The following is a 12824-nucleotide window of genomic DNA, read 5'->3' as shown; positions in this document are numbered from 1 at the left end:
ATATTCTGTCTTGCTCTGTGTCTCTGATACATCTGCACACAGACCTTGGTTACAGGCTCCTGTGATTTCAACAGAGAATCATCACATAGCTGATAGAAATACTGACAGGCACTGAAGTTTCCGTCAGTGTAATTAAAAAAAGCCATTACTATATATCTATACTTCAAAACATTTTGCAGAAAGAAAAACATCAATTGGCCTCACAGCCATTAGATTCTTTTTTTCTATACTGGGTGTTTGAGTCAGTCCTCAGCTTATTATTCCATGAAAAAAAAAAAAAAAAAAAGAACGAAAAATCCCCAACAAAAAATCCCCAAGGCCTGTAGGCAAAGGCTGTAAGCTCTCCACTAGAAAAAAAACCAAACACCAACCAACGAACCACACAAAAAATCCTGACCAAAAAAACCCACAAGCAAAAATAACAAAGAAACAACAAAAAACACAACCTATTTTAACTAATTCTGGCTGATTTATTAAATAAAAAAAACACAAACAAACCAACAAAATAAAACAAAACAACAAACAAACAAAAAAAAACCCACAAAGACAAAACTGTTGCAAATTGCCCCCATCTCCCTTTAACTCTCACCCCTTGTCTCTCACCCAACCAGAGTTTTGCTGTTTCCATGGCAACCTTATTGCTATGGGTGTGCTGTGCCAGTAAATGGGAGCATAATCTGCACTTTGCAAGATTTTTCTTTGGAAATCCACATTGCTGGGAGTGCTACTGTTTAAAATCAGTGATCATTTATCAGTAATGATCAATTTCAAACTTAATTTACATCACGGTAATGTAAAATCAAGATTTGAAGTATGCCTACAAATTTCTGTGTGGATGTTTAGGTTTTCAGCCAGAAGCTGCCCTTAAAAAAGGACAATGTTTTTCTATTAGTTCGAAATACTGAAATAATTTTGTCTTAAGACACTAACACCCTGCAAAATATGACATTAAATATTTGGAAGAAAATTAAACTTGTAACTCCTTCTGCTCCATTAGTGGTTCCTGGGGAGCTATTGTTAAAAGTCAATGTACTATAAAAGTTCAGAGTAAAGATGGATCTGAGATAATACCCAAATCTGAACATGAAATAAAGCTTTTGCAAGACAGGATAAGAGAGGGGAGTGCATTAAAATCTGCAGTCTACCACTAAATCAACTTTGTAGCATGGGACCTACTCTTAAGAAAATCCAAATTTTCACAGTAAATTCTTCCTTTCTCTAAGCCAGCCCTGTGAAGAGCAAGTGAAGTAGAAGCAGTGTAATAAGGCAGTATTTTCCAAGTTCAGCCTAAAGTTCAGCCATGTCTGTGGGGCTGCCTACAGCTGCCACAGCTGCACTCTTCCCCTTTCTCCCTGTCCCAACTTACTGCCAGCTCTCTGTGCCAGAAGCCACACTCCAGCTGAAGCATCTCCCTACATGGGGACTGTGCTTCCCAAAGAACATCTCCCAAACATGTTTTTCTTCTGTTTCCACAAACTATCCCATGACAAACTGTACCGTATTGTAAGTAATGTAGTAAGAGGGCCATAACCTTCTCTTTGGTCCTGTGCTGCACTTACACTGGTTGAAATGTCAGTTCTTCTGCACATATAGACATTGATGTCCCAGTGTCTCCAAATGTTTTTATTTTAAACAACCAGAAAAAGAGAAGCAACCTGGTTCACAGACAAATTATTGAAGAATGCTTTTCACTGTCTTCCTTTGATGGGGAGCCATTTACTTGTTTATTAACCCAGCATCTTCTTGGTTCTCATTCATGAGATGTGTTTAATAATTCAGTTGTTTTCCTTTCTACTTTGTAATACGGTGTCTATTTTTGTCCTGGTGGTTTTGTTTTGTTTTCTTTTCTTTTCTTTTGTGTGTGTGTGTGTACTTGCTTTTTATTCTGTTTGTATCGTCTTTTCCTAGTAATGATTTTCAAAGTTGCTTTGAAAAAAAACTGTATATGAAGTTCTCACTGTACAAGTTTCCTACTGGTTTCAATAAAAGTGAAATTTTATCACAGATTTCCCACTCAAAATGCAAGCCTGTGAATTTTAATTGCTTCTGAATTTTTGTACAGATTTTCTTTGGTAAATTTATTAAAATGTAGAAAAATATCTATGAGTTATAGATTATGAAAATAAATGTTATTTCATTGGTTGCCATTCAAAAAACATGTTTGTATTTATGAAAATGTAAATTGTTGTATTGGTATTTTCCTTTATAAATACATGAAATAAAACAATTTATTACATATACAGTATACATACAAATAACGTGTTTTACCACCACAAAAACATTTAAAATCCAGTACCTACTTGTTATTAGGATAGCTAAATACTGGCAAGATTAGCAATAGAAAGGATGATGTGGAAAAATGCACAATGCTATTTTTTGTAGCTTTTGGCATCAGGCAAGGCTAATTGTATCTTGTCTGAGCAGACAGCAGTACATTAAAAATACTAAGCTTTCTCAAACCTGTACCTTCACACCCCATCCCCATGAAGAAAACAATGTAACTGAAATTATAAGAACTGAAAAACAACAAAGTATTAAATGGCTATCTTTGCCAGAAACGTGGCAGTATATGCAGAGATTAGGTGGCAGTGGCAGAGCTGTTCAGTCTGCTGTTCCTGATTGCATCACCTTTGTTGTTTTGTCAACAGGCTGTGGATATGGCTGAATAGTAACACAAGAAAAAGCATTGGGTTTTTTCAACCAGATCCGTTCTAGACTCTGATACACTAAGCAAATTGAACTGAAGGCAAGGGAAGGATAGGAATGTGAGCCATCAACTGTGAAGAGGGAGGGAAATGTATTTATTGCATAGGCCAGGACACATGCATAATTCTCACTAGCATCAACTTCACCCTGAAACACAACCCACCAACTTCTGCCACCAAAGCACACTGATTTTCTGGGTAAATTGTTACACAACAAATTGTATTTATAGCAAAGCTATTACCAATCAGTGCTGATATTGAAATAATTCTGGCAATTCTGCAGCAGTGGATAACTGTGGCGGTGGAGAGTTAATTGCAGACGCACTCATCCCATTGAATGCAGAATTTGAGTTACTTTTGCATTGTTTGTACATGTTGCTGGTATGAATCACTGTACCTGTTTTTGTTAATGCTGCTTGTTATCTGACCTGAAGTGATGGTTAATGTCTTTCTGGGTACAGTAAGGCGGGAAGAGGGAGATGCAGACACATGTACACATGCATGGTCACAGACAAGCACACCTGCATGTATTAAGTATGTATTCTTGGCTAGGTTGCTTGCCTTCCTTACATCTGAGTCAGACTACCTAGATAGGACAACAGGTGTGGCAAACAGGGTGGCCAACTTGCAAAAGACCCAGTAATGAAGCAGGGTTTGGTGACAGGATTTAAGTAGCTATTTAAATGACCACTTAACTGGACTGAAATTTACAGATTTCATTGCTAGTAATGTGAGGAAAGGCAAGAAGTAATTGGCTGTAGATAAGAAGACTGAGAAACTGTTTTAAGCTATGTGCATTGAAGCAGACCAGAAGGGAAGTAAGCATCCTTCACTCTGAAAAGCACTCCAAAATTAAAAAATGTTTAGAGTGACAGAGGAATGGAGATGAAGATGTGTGTACTGCTCTACTGTCATCCACAGCAGCTTGTGTATTTCTTTGCTGTAACAAAAGTATATCGTGATTTCCCTTAGGTTTTATTTGCTGAAGCAGGACCAGGCCTTGAAAAGCTTGAAATCCTTGAGAAAGGATGGAAAATACTGGTATTTTAAGGGTCAGCAGCTGTCCAAAGTACTTTGGGCACATGAGCTAGGATGAAATTTTGATAATAAGAAAGACATGTAGCAAGGATGTACAGCAAAGAGGGTTGTGAGAGGCAAGTGCCGCATGCAGATCTCTCGGCAGATTCTGATAAATTAATATTAATATTTTAAATCTGGTGTCTGAAGTGGGATTGGGGAGTAACTTGTATTCACTGTGTTTCTAATTTAAGAACAAAACCAAGTAATAAAGGCAGCAAAATTCAGCTCTGATGCCGTCCATGGTGCTGCTTGCACCACAGAAAGGGAGGCTCAAAAACCGTTAACTGATGGTTTCCAACAAGAACTTAAGCGGTGCCTCTTGTGCTCCCTTTTCAGGAACACCTGAGTGCCCATGGTTACCTTCCCACACCCCACTTATTTTCTATTGTATTAAATAAATATAAAGAAGGGAAATTAGCTGAATTAGCAGAGGATTTACATGACCTGGAGGGGGGAATCAAACTTTCAAAGTCTATCAAAAAAAGAAATTTAAAAGTGGGGTACTGCACAAGCATTCTTTACCCTTGCTATAGTAATTTGGAGAGAAAATTAAGAACTTCATAACAAATTGGCCACTCTAAACTTGGTGATTTCATTAAATATCAGGAAGGCTCACATTCAAGTGGGGCTGACTTTGAAAACTTCTCTGATGTTGAGAAATGGCTGCCTCGCAGAAAATACTGTCCTTCAAAGGAGGAGCTAAGCTCTGACAATACTACAGAGGAGGAAGAACCAAGATCTTCCCCAAAAAAGACTATAATGAAGAGGGTGCACTTTGCAGTGAAAATTGGCAAATATGGGTCCTTCGTTAAGGACAAACCTGAAAAACAAGAAACACCCCCACCTCCTCCCAGCAGGGCAGCAACTCCTCCCACAACTCCTCCCACTACCCCTCCCACTACTCCTCCATCCCCTCACCAGGAGGCAGTCCTTGCCAGATTTGAAGCCACACTCACTTCCAAGGCTACACCCACTGCACAGGAGGGGCAACCACCAGCCCGTGTACTGACACAAAAAACACCACACCCCTCTGCTTTTGTGCATGGTAAGGCAGAGGGAGGACTGGAAACACATGTGAGATGACAAGACTGATCAATAAAAGAATTGACAATTTAGAAAAGAAATTTATTTACCTGGCTACTAAATTAAAAGTGCCTCTTCTTTCTCCTCTTCCTGCTATAATACTGATAGCTCGGAAGAAGAAGGAGAAAGGCACAAAATAAAACAAACGTCTTCACCCAGTCATGCACACAGCTATTTCATACCACAGCAAGGGTGAAGCCAAACGGAAAAGTGTAATATATAAGGAAACAATGGACACCTCGATGGAGATAGCACAACTAAAAAGGCAATATAGCCACCTCCCTTCAGCAACAGACACGGAGTATGTTACCCAGGTATCTGCTTCAGGGGGAGACAACATCATGTTAACTGAGGAAGAAGCCTCAGGATACCGGGGATCAGGAATACTGTTAACAACAGGAGATCCCAGATATCCATAGACAATCACACAGAGGGTTGCCTATAACGAGGGCTTTATAGACTCCCTTTCACAGGGAGTCTATGGGCAGAAAAATCAGCAGACTTCAAATCACACCTAAAAAAGGGGATAAGAAGAACGAAAAATTTGTATCCAAGTCCTTGTGGGCCATGTTACAGCAGCAAGACATGAGTGTGGAACACCTGAAAGTAACATCACAGTTTAACCTAATTTAAAAGGGCAACAATGTCCTCCTGCCTGTCTGTCTCACTGCACTGACTAGCAACTCTATTTCAATTGCTGCTTCACCTTTTTGTGCTTTTGAAAGAAAGCAGTCTATAAAATAGACCAATAGATCAGCCGTTTTCCTCAGCCTTGAGGGAATCTTTGCAGCAGAAATGGTGCTTCCATCACTGAAGAGGATGGACTCATACTACCAGGAACAGTGATGCATGGTGAACAGAAGCATGACATGTCAGCAGTGTAGGGAGGATGATATGTTTAATCTTGCTATGATTTTTAGTTAGTCCAGAAATTATCTTGCAGCTATGAACCAGCAACAGATAAAAGGATGACTAAAAAGCAAGAGACAAATTATTCATAGCATAGACAGTAGGAGTCAAAAATAAAGAGGCATTTTTCTATTCCCTACAACTAATTTTCTCTTTTATAAATTAATTTTTACTTCAAGATAATAACTTTTGAAACTTTTTAGTTCAGCAGATGCCCAGAGTCTTTTTGAGAAAGCTTCTTATTTTATATATCATCACTAATTTGTTTGATTTGAATAGAACCTTGGCCAAAGTAAATTAGTTGCTAGGTAACTACCATAAAAGTGTTTTTTACACATACACAGTGACTATGAAATTCATGGGCCATTAGCCTGGTTTCCATTCCTTTATTATCTCTGTAATTGCTCAGTAACTCTTACAGGAGTGTATCATCAATCAACCAACAGTTAATGAAACCATAGGCCAAATTCAGACAAGAACTACTAAAGAAGTTGAGGTTTCAAAGATGTTAAGTAACATACATGGAGCAAGCAGACAGGGAAAAAGGTGAAATTCTACCCATGACTCCAGAGAGGAAGGCACCATAGTGTGTGCCTCTATTTCTTAACATCTAATGCTTTTAATAAACATGCTTTACATAATATCAGAGATACTACAAGTATTACAAAACTTTGCAGATAATGTCAGACATTGGCGTAATAATAATGGAATCATAGAATGGTTAAGGCTGGAAGGGACCTTAAAGATCACCAGGTTCCAGCCTCCCTGCCATGAGCAGGGACACATCACACTAGACGAGGCTGCACAAAGCCTTGTCCAACCTGGCCTTAAATACCTCCAGAGAGGGGTCTTCCACAACCTCCCTGGGCAACCTATTCTAGCACCTTACTGCCCTCATGATCAATAATTTCTTCCTGATGTCTAACTTAAATCTCCCTTCTTTCAGTTTAAAACCATTACCCCTTGCCCCATCACTACCGCCTCTGGTGAAAAGCCTCTCCTCAGCTTTCCTATAGCCCCTTCAGGTACTGGAAGGCTACTATAAGGTCTACCCAGAGCATTCTATTCTCCAGGCTGAAGAGCCTCAATTCTCTTAGCCTGTCTTCATTGCAAAGGTACTCCAAGCCTTTGATCATCTTGGTGGCCCTTCTCTGGACCCCTTCCAACAGGTCTATAACTTTCTTGTGCTGAGGGCACCAGAACTGTACACAGCACTCCAGATTGGATCTCACCAAAGCAGAGTAGAGGGGCAGAATCACCTCTCTGGCCCTACTGGCCACACTTCTTTTGATGCAGCCCAGGATGCAGTTGGATCTCTGGGCTGCAAATGCACGCTGGCGGCTCACGTCGAGCTTCTTATCAACTACCACCCTCTGGCCCTTCTCCTCAGGCCTGCTCTTTAGCCATTCTTTCCCCCAGTCTGTATTTGTGCCTGGGGTTGTGCCAACCCAGGTGCAGGACATTGCACTTGGCCTTGTTGAATTTCATGAGGTAGGCATTGGCCCACCTCTCCAGCCTGTCAAGGTCCCTCTGGATGGCATCCCTTCCCTCTTGGGTGTCAACCACATCACACAGCTGGGCAAATTTGCTGAAGATACACTCAATCTCACTATCTATGTCTCCAACAAATATGTTAAACAGCACTGGTCCCAGTGTTGTCCCCTGAGGGACACCACTCATCACCCACCTCCATTTGGACATTGAGCCATTGACCACAACTCTCTGGGTGCGGCCATCCAGCCAATCTCTTATCCACTGAGTGGTCCATCTGTCAAATCCTTCTTCTGGAGCAAAAAGACTTTGTATTATGCCACAGAGCAGTGTTTACACTTAGGAATAATTTTCTAATGGAAGTTTGGAGCGTCAGACCACATTACCTTTTCTTTGATATCCTGAGATGCTATACGCCCTTTATCTCATAAAACCTGCCAACCTACCTTTCATACCTATCTTTGTGCAGATAGAGTTGTCATAAATGCTAAACTAATCACTTCACAGTGTCTCAGCCCATAATTGTACTTAGGTGCGCTTGTTATTATGGTTACTTCAGTTAATATATCTCATACTAGCACTTAAATACATAAAATCCAAGTTTGCCAAGTTCCATCTACTAAAGCAATTAGAAACAGTTTAGTTCATCCATCAAACATCCATTTCACCATGATCGTGACAACTATCACTAGAATACAAAACTCAGGATTCCTCAGTATTTTGGCAAATCTCAACCACTCATCCAGCTGTTCAGTTGCATATTAATTTCAACAGCACTAAACACGACACTATGCAATTTGCAGTTTACCAACAGACTTGAAATAAGCTTAACCCTAATATTTACAGTTAATAATTCCCACTACAAAAGGTAAAAGGAATCCACTGTTAATAAATATTCTAATCATAGACTCATAGGTGTAGGAAGGGCCCTCTGAAGACCAAATCCAAACCCCCTGCTGCAGCAGGAATACATAGGGCAGATCACACAAGAGCATTTCCAGACGGGTCTTGAAAGTCTCCAGAGAAGGAGTCTCCTCAACCTCTCTGGGCAGCCTGTTCCAGTGCTCTGTCACCCTCACAGTAAAGAAGTTTCTCCTCATATTGGGGTGGAACTTCCTGTGCTCTAGCTTTCCCTTTGCCCCTTGTTCTATCACAGGACATGACTGAAAAGAGTTTGGCACCTCCTTTTTGACTCCCACCCTTCAGATATTTATAGACATTAATAAGATCCCCTCTCAGTCTTCTTTTCTGTAGGCTAAACATCCCCAGGTCTCTCAGCCTTTCCTCATAAAACAGGTGTTCCAGTCCCTTAATCATCCTCATAGCCCTCTGTTGGACTCTCTCAAGTAAATCCCTGCCCTCCCTGGGGAGCCCAGAACCGGACACAATACTCCAGATGTGGTCTTAAAAGGGCAGAGAACAAGGGAGGAGAACCTCCCTTGACTTGCTGTCACACTGTTCTTAATGCATCCCAGGATACTATTGGCTTTCTTGGCCACAAGGGCACATTGCTGTCCCATCTTTCACATAACACAGGGAACATGTCTTCTATGAATTAATTCTTCACTACACCCCTCCATTAATTTTGATAAAAGTGTGGAAGCCCTCCCTAAAAGAAGAATGAAAACAATTCTGAGTCTGTGCCGGGCACTATTGCCAGAGAGAGTGGAGGGAGGGAGACAACATAATTAGTAAACATGAACTGTAGTTCTGTAGTCTAATATTGGTCTTTCTAGCACTGGCTTCTAAAATGCAAACACATAACAAATATTTTTATATTGAATTATTGAGTATTGAAACAAAATATTCACATGAAAAATAATTTTCCTGTTTCTTTGATGTTCTTGCACTCAGATCAAGTTGACAAAATATATATGTATTTACATAAATATATACACTTACACACACATACTGACACTTTGTGCCCTTTCTCTCTATGTAACCCATATATATATAAGAAGTTTATTTCTAAGGCTATTTTCCTCTTTATGTATATTGATATACTGACTCCTATTATATGTACTGTTTTGCTATAAGTTGAACATATTTTATAAAGACCAAGTAGCAAAATCAGCAAACATCTTAGATATTTTTTTTCTCATCACTATGCATTATGTGTGATAGGCAACTATACACATATTTTGGCTTGTTAGCTAATGTTGCTACCCCCATTACTTTACCATTCTCTCCCAAAAATGCATTTTCATTGCAGAATGCCAATCTCAGTATTTAGGGCATATGACTCTTTACAGTTTTTAAATGCTGCCTCTTGAAATGAGTAAGAATATTAGACCAATCTTAATTTCATTAAAGACAGTGTTAGATATAAGAATTTGTACTATTTAGGGATGCCAGTGTTTTATGTTGAGCAGGGGTCTTATAGCTTAAAAATATATGTTTGATTCCATGAGAAATATTAGTGTATCTGATATGGAGATTGGTTCTGGTGTTTGTAGGGTTAACCTGCTGAGTTGTGACTACTTGTAGCTGTCAAATTCTCTCCAAGGATAAATAATTAAAGCCTCAGGAAGAATAAGCACACAGGAAGTGGCGGAGATTAGGTGTATGTAGGTGTTGGGAGCATTCATTTTTATCCAATTGCTGAACAAAAAGCCTATTATTTATGCAATATCGTTCATTCACTGCTATGTGACCTGCACCACAATATAAGACTGCAGCATTCCGTGTTGAATTGAACTGCATTCGAGGCAATGAGGAAAGGACTCCAGTGGTATCAGCACACATGAGCAAAATGCCATACTGTAGGTGTATATGCAGCCTTTGGTTAATGCTATAGCTCTTATGACTAATGCTGGAATGACAAAAAAAAATACTGTTTCTCATAGAATTTTTTTCCCTGGCAATAAAAATAGCTGATATCAGCATTAAAGTTAAATGACTTTTTCACTTTCTCTTCAGCTTAGATTCCCCACCTTACCAACTCTGTAACAAACAATGAACAAAAGTATTCATTCACTAGCAAAAAAAACCCCAAATGCAATGCATTGTAGTATCCATGGTACAAAATTCTGAAACAAAATATTTCAAACAGTACACATTTAGACATTTCACGGAAATGTCTAAAATTTACAGCAAAGCAATTTCAGATGCAAAGCTCAAAAAAACTCCTGTTCTGTGTTCCTGAGGGTTTTTAAAGCACAAAACCAACTATCTGCTCTGAAATAGATTTCCTCGTCTTCTCATTCCTATTTCTGTCCCATGTTTACTCACTGCAAATTGGCTTGATACCTCACATGCCTGCTAACTGCTCTGTTAAGTGTAATTGTTTACTTGCCTGAATATTTGTACACCACATACAAAAGGTGAAGCAAGACTCTAGAGAAAAAAAATAAATCAATAAACATTAAAAAGCTGGGGTATCTATAATCCCATGTTAAGGTCTACGGTTACTGGAAAGCAAGGCACCTGCTAAAAGTTTTCAAATCATCTCCCACAACTACCAGCTCACTCTGACATTTTAAAATATCAGATCAGTTACATCATTCTTAGTAGCAGATGTTACAGCTTCATATCTCATATCCAAGCATAGGCACAACTGATGCAGATCTTAAGTCTAATTTTACATGAAAAATAATGATCCTGTATAAAGCTGAAGAATACCCTAGTGGTAAATTAGGGTGTTTGAAGTTTTATCAGAATAAAAATGCATTTTATTTAGACATGAAAGACAGAAGTCATCCAAAAATACTGCCCACAGACTTGAAGTATACAGGAATGAGGGAAATTAATTACTTTCTTAGTACAAACCAAAATAGAAACTGAAAAAGAACCAAAGGAGATTAAAAAACAACAAACCTTGTTATGTAAATAACCTTCAGTGAAAAAATAATGAAATACTGTATCTGCAGAAAAAATGGATGCACATGAGAAAACTGCAACAAAGCATAAAAAAAATTATTGGAAAAATTCATAAAGGTCAACGAAGTTAATATTCTATTGCTATACCCAAGAGTGTGTGAAAAAGCTCTCATAGATTACAGTAGTCTTTTCAAATTACTGCAATGATATACAGAGTTAGGAACTGGCATGGAAGTTTGGAACTGCACTACAGCTAAGGAGCACTGAAGCTAAGGATAGTGCTGCAGGGAATTTGAAATAGCAAATTGAAAATGGCAAAGCTTGTCCTTTGTTCTCTTCATTGACCACCTTCTTTACTAATACAAAAAAATATATTGCTACAACAGGACATGAGATACAGTTAATCAAAAGAACAGTGTCCCAGTGATATAGTACTAATGATTACAAGTGTTGTAAAACATTTGCCTTACATTTTGAAGGCAATCAATCAACATAGTGACAAATCAAATGATATAATTAAACATTATTAATGTTGGGATCCAGGTTTACAAAGCTCCTAGGTAAGATCACATTTGTGTGATGTTAAAACAATTGTGTGACATTACTCAGGAGGAAACGGTTTCCTAATGTTAATAAAGAATACAATACTAATCTTACTCTGCTGTTTAAAAATTTCAAAATTATTCCATAGAATGGAAGAGTAACACAAGATTAATTCTCCACTTATGATGGCCAAGTCTTAAAATGCAAGTCATATCCAGGATAGGTTCATTTCAGGGCTTAGCCCAAAAGAGTTTACGTCTTGGGAAAAGGGCACTGCTGACAGTGCTGGAAGCCAGATTTTTGACCACGTATTTTATGGAAATAAAACGGGTATGCCAATGAAAATTCAGTGTGTTAAAAACAGCCACAGAAAGCTATCTCAAGTAAAAGAACTGCATGTCAGCGGAAATGCATCATGATCATGTCCCATCCATGTTTCTGGCAAGTTAATATGCAGATTTCAGCCGGGAGTTTCCAGGTTCAAAGATAGTTTTGTCACTGAGTGGCAGGCCACTTACGTTCACTTTCAACACGCTTAAATTTAGGCATTTAGTGGAGCAGCTTAAGTTAGAAACCTAGCCACCCAAAACAGGATCCTGTACAACCTTCAATGAGATAATCAGCAGCAGATGGCTGAAAAGATTTTACTGCATCTGAATTACATTTAGTGAATGCCTGATGCTCAGTGATTCCGAATGAAGCTATCTAGATCTTAGCAGTTCAAATGTTTGAAGAGCATTCAGAACAAACAAATTCCATCTAATCGTTAAAGGAGCTGCATACCTCTCCCCTAATTGAACCTTCTCATGATCTGTTTCTGTGAAAAGCGTATTGGTGGCCTTTTAATCATAATTCCTTCTGTATTGTATCTTTTAAGAGAGAATTCCTCCTCCTTTCTCCTGTTTCCTCAGGTGGCATATAAGTAACAATCTATTCTCTAGGAGGCTAGCACAACAGAGCTGGGATTTTTGCTAAGTACAGGTGGATGAACAGCTTGTCCATGTGGTTGGGCCCAACACAACAAAGAACAGCCCCATGGCTGCTCACTCAACTCCCCCCCAACACACACACTCTGGGATGAGGAGGACAAAGCTCACGTGTCAAGACAAAGGACAAGGAGGGTTGGTTCTTCACTGATTAAGGTCCCAGGCAAAACAGACTCAACTTGGGGAAAAAATAGTAATTTAATTTCAC

The sequence above is a fragment of the Apus apus genome, chromosome Z (genome assembly GCF_020740795.1).
Source record: "Apus apus isolate bApuApu2 chromosome Z, bApuApu2.pri.cur, whole genome shotgun sequence".
Taxonomy (NCBI): domain Eukaryota; kingdom Metazoa; phylum Chordata; class Aves; order Apodiformes; family Apodidae; genus Apus; species Apus apus.
Note: the sequence above shows the minus strand (reverse complement) of the source record.